At 35.3% G+C, this 6,032-nt stretch overlaps 1 long non-coding RNA gene across 1 annotated transcript; it reads right to left on the bottom strand.

The window, feature by feature from the left end:
- Positions 1-744: 744 nt before the first annotated feature.
- On the bottom strand, positions 745-1,832 carry LOC138715676 (uncharacterized). The gene is made up of 3 exons (XR_011336539.1): positions 1,360-1,832; positions 1,026-1,147; positions 745-942 (listed from the first exon to the last, which is right to left on the bottom strand). It is a non-coding gene; the product is annotated as an uncharacterized lncRNA (long non-coding RNA).
- Positions 1,833-6,032: the final 4,200 nt, after the last annotated feature.

Raw genomic sequence — 6,032 nt, 5'->3', positions numbered from 1 at the left:
GTTCCATAAATCATGTAAAAATCCATAGATAATTATTAATTATATTAATGTTATTTTACTCATTGTCAGGCACTAGGGGACATTTCAAGCTTGCAAATGACACCAATATCTTCTTGGTATCAGCATATTTGGCTGAGATATCATGTTTGAAAGAATTAAATATTCTAAAATTACTATTTACAGGAAATGAGTCACAAACTTTGAGAGCCTAGAAGACTCCATCTCGTTTTTCCAGAAATTGTTAAAGTTATATTTCTTAAAATTTTCACTAATCTCCCAACTATTATACATATGTGCAGTATGTGGATAAGCTTAATACAGTCTGCAAAAATGTATGGTGGGGTTTCATGGGATTATCTAATATGCTTTTATTTAATTCAGTAAGTCGGTCTCGGTAGCGCAGTTGGTATAGCGCTGGCCTTATGTGCTTGAGGTTGCGGGTTCGATCCCGGCCCAGATCGATGGCTTATGTTAGTAGATTTACTTGCATGTAAAAGAACTCCCCTGGGACAAAATTCCGGCACACCGACGACGCTGATATAATCTCGGCAGTTGCGAACGTCGTTAAATAACATACTTTTGTTTTAAATTCAGTAACTCAGAAAGATTGCCTTCTTCTGTTGTTCGCTCTGTCAGTATAGTAAATTGATTACTTCTCTTGCTTTTGCCTTGCTAATTCACAAACTAAAAACAATTCTGTTCATGTATTTCTATCTAATACCATTGTTGTTGTTGTCGTTGTCATAATAAAGCCATTGTAGTTAAATTAATCATTTTTACTTAGAAGGAACGGGAGTACCTCGAGAAAACCCCTCTGCAACGTCTGCTTTGTCCACCACAAATTCTATCATGATCTCCCGGGGGTCGAACACAGGTCGCTAGGATGGAAGACCAGTGCGCTGGCGGCATAGGCGCGGCGATTGACAAGGGAGCACACTCTACCTGAAATTTTGGAGATGCTGAGATACATAAAAAATAAAGATAACCTGTAAATATTATCTACAAATTTCAACTGATATACTTACGGAAACAAGTTGTGTAAAATATCGCTGATTGAAGTTGAGGAGCCTTCTTTCCAGGGCTACGACTCCACTCTAGCTCCGCCTTCTGTTCGTCTCGACCCTCGTACAGCTTGAAGTTAAACCAGCTGCAAATTTGTTATTGTGAGAGATGTAGTCGTAAAAAAATTAATACTAAGCCTCTTCACGAAAAGTGTATTATGAATATAATAAATAAATAAATAAGTAAATATTATTATTATTATTATTATTACTATTATTATTATTATTATTATTATTATTATTATTATTATTATTATTACTATTATTATTTGTTAGTGATTTACTAATCCATACTTACACTAAGTCGAGTAAGACAATTTATTATTTTCATTCATTCAGTCTTTCATAGTTGTCTGCGCAAAGACAGGTCTTTCACTCCAAATCCAGCTTCCTTCAGTCTTTCCTATTTTCTGCCTTCCTCTTCTCTCCGCATATGATCCACATAATATCTTAATGTCGTCTATCATCTGATATCTTCTTCTGCCCCGAAATTTTCTCCCGTTCACCATTCCTTCCAGTACATCCTTCAGTAGTCAGTTTCTTTTCAGCCAGTGACCCAGTCAATTCCTTTTTCTCTTCCTGATCAGTTTCAGCATCATTTTTTCTTCACTCACTCTTTCCAACACAGCTTTATTTCTTATTCTGTCTGTCCATTTCACACGCTCTATTCTCTCCATATCCAAATTTCAAGTGTTTCTAGTCGGTTCTCTTCACTTCCTCGTAATGTCCATGCTTCTGCCTCATACAATGCCACACTTCATACAAAGCACTTCACTAATCTCTTCCTTAGTCCTTTTTCCAGAGGTCTGCAGAAGATGGTTCTTTTTCTATTAAAAGCTTCCTTTGCCATTGCTGTTCTCGTTTTCACTTCCTGGCAGCTCATGTTACTGTTTATAGCACACCCCAAGTATTTGAAGCTGCCCACTTGCTCTACTGCCTCATTGAGAATTCGCAAGATTACCTTCTTTATTTTTCTTCCAATGACCATGCTCTTCGTCTTATTTGCATTAATCTTCATTCCATTCTGCTCACAGTTGTCATTTACCTTCAGTAGCATATCCCTTAGTATCAGCTCCTCTTCTGCTAAAAATGCTGTATCATCAGTAAATCTTACGCACTTTATTCATCTTTCTCCTACTATCACTCCTCCCATGTTCTGAAAACAGTTCTTCACTAAATCCTCCAGTATATGTTGAACAGGGTAGGTGATAAAAAGCATCCTTGACGTACTCCTCTCCCTATTTCACTTCTTTCAATTACTATTTTAAGAAGTAAAAATAAAGAAACAGGGCGCTCATAGGTTGCAGAGAAAAGTACCGGGGCGGCGCTTCATCGCACCCTGACTGCACCCCTGCAGTTATTGTATAACGTTGTTACACTTGTATTGTGGTTGGTAAATCACGGAGTGGTTGAAACACAAATTAATCATGCACCAAGCACACCAGATTAAGGCATTTCAACACTCTTCTCCCCACAATGCTTACACTGCTTGTTAGAAGAAAATTCTGTGGGGATTTGAAACACCGTTCGTTGCTCTGGTAGCCTATGTGTTTTGTTCACCGGCAAAAAATCCTGTAAATTGCTTTCCATAATCGGACACACGACCGACCTGTTTGTAGCATCGTCAAATCCGTCTCGAAAACTGTACCTGCAATGACGGAAGAGTTTTGCCGTTCCCTTGGGTCACACACGCCTCTTTCAACATAGTGCTTCTATATACATTGTGGCTTTTTGCTAAGTTCTATTCTCTGTTTTTAAGTTATATTACAGTTTTAACTTCTGTTTTTAACTTTATATGCCAAGTGTTCACTTATTATAACATGTTCTATTCGACCTACACGACCTGAAGATGCCAATCAAAATTGGCGAAAACGTTTGTTTTTAAATCTGTTTAAATGTTGTTATAACTTGTTTTATTGTGTTTTCATGTTAAGTATTGACTGAATAGAACTCATTTATCATTTAACATTGAACTTAACGGAACCAATATGCCTTTGAAATTATTTATTGCGCTTACGTCCAAGTTAAGTCTGAAATATTTAGTTAATAAGTCTAACACAACGAAACAAGTGCCACTTCCATTTTCATAATTTTCCTCTTCCACACCATAGAAAACAATTTTATTTCTTCTGCTTTCAATTTCCCATCTTTTCACTATTGCTTTTAACACAACCTGCTCTTGAATAACCTCTTTTAACTTATTTTCCACTTCATTATACCTATTAACTAGTGTATCTACGTCATTTGAAACTTTTTTTAGTAGAACACTTGCTTTCTGTCTGTCTTCTCTCGTTTCTTTCATGTAGTTTATCCATCCTCTTTGAAACACTTCATCACTGTTGTCTCTTCCTTCCCTAGAACCTGGCCCAGGGTTTAACTCCACATTTCCAATAATTAATAGGATTGATAAAACAGCCGCGGTCAGAAATATATTGTATCTATCTATCACTACAGCGTTTTCACATTTTGTATGCCTGTGGTAATGCCCTGCATTAGCCTATAGCCTCCCATCCGCGCTCTGTAGGAAACTAGGTCGTCACCCATAACTTCTTCACACACGCTAACCTACTTATAGACACTGTTTACCACTCGACTGCTCTCTACGACTGCACTTTGTGAACTGGCATTCAAATATAAAACTATTTCTTTTTTTCAGTGAGGTGTTTTTATGAGCACCCCTTGCCCATTTAGTAATAGTTGATTTGTTAATTCCTTTCAATGGAAAAGCCCGGTCAAAAATATATGTAACAATGTTTATAAATGTGTCTGCCTTTTTCTCAATGTCACTTTCGTTTAATACTTCATTCCAATTATCCTTAGATAATAAGAAGTTAAATTGCTCAATATTTTCAGCATTATAAAATCTTTCCCATATGCAAATGTTTTCATTTAGATTATTTTTGTTTGTTTTGGTATAGTTATATGTAACAGGACTGCATTATGGTCAGATAATCCTAGACCTATGTTCTCTGTGTTAAATCGATTTGTTACTAAATAAAAAGAAAGAAATGGCGAAAGAAGAGATGCAGCTCTTTGCTTGTTTCATTCTTGAACTGAAACAACCCAGAACTCACCACGTGGAGGTGGCTGCATGTCGAGTTCCGCCCTGCCCATCCCAACCTCCCTACCTTGTGGGCAAGTCCATTTCATTATTCATTCTTTGTTCTTTCAATTATGTTTATACTCTTCGACTTGAATCATTATTTAGATTTCCATTTCATATCTTTCTTGCCTCAATTTATAAAAGTCACATTATTATGATATTCCAGTACAATATAATCAATTACTGCATATCAGTGCAACGAGAAATATGAAAAAATGCTCGATGTCATTCTTTTCGTCTGCCATTTTTTTCCCTTTTAGCTAAAGTGTAGGATAACTTTCGGTATGATGAATAATATTTTGTGACAAGAATTTAGTAACTTATATTTCTTGTTTCTCTATTTTATGGCTTTCTCTCTTCCTTCCATTTATTCTCAATTTTTTTATACGTATTGAAGTTTCTCTCTTTCTAGTCTTGAAATACTCTACATAAATAACATCTGAATTGGAAATTGTGAAGAAATATGGAAATATCCACTGTCAATATTTCTAGCAATTTTTTTCCCATTTCAATAACGATTTATTCCCATAGGATGTCAAGTGTGTATCCGGGCAGGAGAGGATCAACGGTTGCCAGCAGCAAGACTCTCAAATTCCTTTGCCAAGGATCCGTCTACTAGACTAGGATCTATACCTTTGCCATCGAAGGCAACTGCTGAAGGTAGGACACCGTTAAACGTGAAGTATTGTTTCGAAATGGTGAATTTGCCACCACACCTGAAGAGATGTTGAAGCACCTCCACATTTTCTGCGAATTTTTCAGCAAATTCTTTCCTCGGTATGTGTCTTAACCATTTGAATTGGGAAGACTTCTCAAAATATATGCTTCCCTTCATATGCTGAAGTTATTACATTTATATAATATATAATTTTATAGATTTCTTCCGTCTGCCGTAGAGGTGTACATTTTTACTAATTACTTTTGTTACATTTCATACATGATATTTTCTTTCCTTTAAAGCAAGCTTCACGTTGTTTAATGTTCTCGGACGTTGTCTTAATACACTTTATTGTCCTTTTTCACACCACCGTTGTTCTTATTACTGATACAGGTCTTCCTACTGTACAAGATGGTCCTCATCGTAATAATATCAGGAGTTATTTTCAGTCTGTTATATTGAGGCGATGAAGATGTCTTTCCACGCTGTTCTCACTATTTGAGAATATTAATACGGCGACTGCGTCTCTTCTTGTTTTACGACTAACTTCCATCCAGAGTTCACTTGTCCTCTGTTAAGTTACATTTTCGTTGCACATCATTGCAGTGTAGTCCAACTTCGGTTTTGTTACACGTTTAGTAAAGTATTGTGAATTTTCTGTTTCAGCAGAAGAATCGCAATTTTCAATTGCAAACATAAAAATTCGAACGATTCTTTAGTGTTTGATGTTCTTTCTTAAATAACTGGAATGATGCAAATTTTCGAAAATTAATATTCTGATGTATATTTTGTATTTGAAATTTTTTACATTGTTGTAATGTAAAAGGTTATTGAATATTGTAGACAAAAATAAAATTTATTGTTATTTTAAAAATTACGATTTTATCCTTCATCATGGTGTTGCAATATCACAGTTTAAGGTTTTCTTTGCGATGGTGTAAGCGAAGAAATTATCAACTATTTTCAACGTTGTATATATTGTGAATTGTATGTCTTTGTAGGGTGCAATTTTAATTCTGTTTCCTACTTTAATTTCCGTTATTACATCCATATAATATTTCTTCAGTAAAATAAATGCTCTCGAATACGAGATTAATAAATTTGTGTAATATGTAATGATATTTCTTCAAGTCATTGCTCAAAATTTACAGAAACAAATTTTTATGTTATAAAATTGTAGTGACAGATGTTCTACTATTCGGTGAAATAA

This window comes from Periplaneta americana, chromosome 15 (assembly GCF_040183065.1).
Source record: "Periplaneta americana isolate PAMFEO1 chromosome 15, P.americana_PAMFEO1_priV1, whole genome shotgun sequence".
In the NCBI taxonomy this organism is placed as follows: Eukaryota; Metazoa; Arthropoda; class Insecta; order Blattodea; family Blattidae; genus Periplaneta; species Periplaneta americana.
Note: the sequence above shows the minus strand (reverse complement) of the source record. Positions and strands in the feature narration are given on the sequence as shown.